Source organism: Plecotus auritus (genome assembly GCF_963455305.1).
Source record: "Plecotus auritus genome assembly, chromosome: 2".
NCBI classification, from domain to species: Eukaryota; Metazoa; Chordata; class Mammalia; order Chiroptera; family Vespertilionidae; genus Plecotus; species Plecotus auritus.
In genome coordinates this window covers 34624-35012 of record NC_137771.1, presented here as the reverse complement: position 1 = coordinate 35012, position 389 = coordinate 34624, and positions in this window count along the sequence as shown.

Below are 389 nucleotides of genomic sequence, written 5' to 3'. Positions count from 1 at the left end.
GGGGCAGATAATGAACAAAAAGATGATTCAATAAATGAGAAAAACACTAGACAGTCTGTGCTTGTAGCAGGGTAGGTGCTTCCATGGCTATTTTTGACTGGGTGTCTGTCTTGAAAGTTGACAGTGAGCTGAGACTTGGCCAGAGGGAGGCCCCTTCAGGTAGAAGGAGGGGCCCTGGGAAGTCCTAAGGCGAAACATTGCTGGCTTGCTCACTGCTGCTGCTGCTGCTGCTCTCTTGGTAGGGGAGTAGGGACTCTGGGGAGGGGCTGAACTCTCATTGCTGGTCAGGACCCACCACCTGGGAAGAGAGCTGTCCTGGTGGCTTCTGGGAACTGTACTCAGAGGGTCTATAGGCAATACATCTCTAGTGGTGGCGAGGGGGGCAGAGT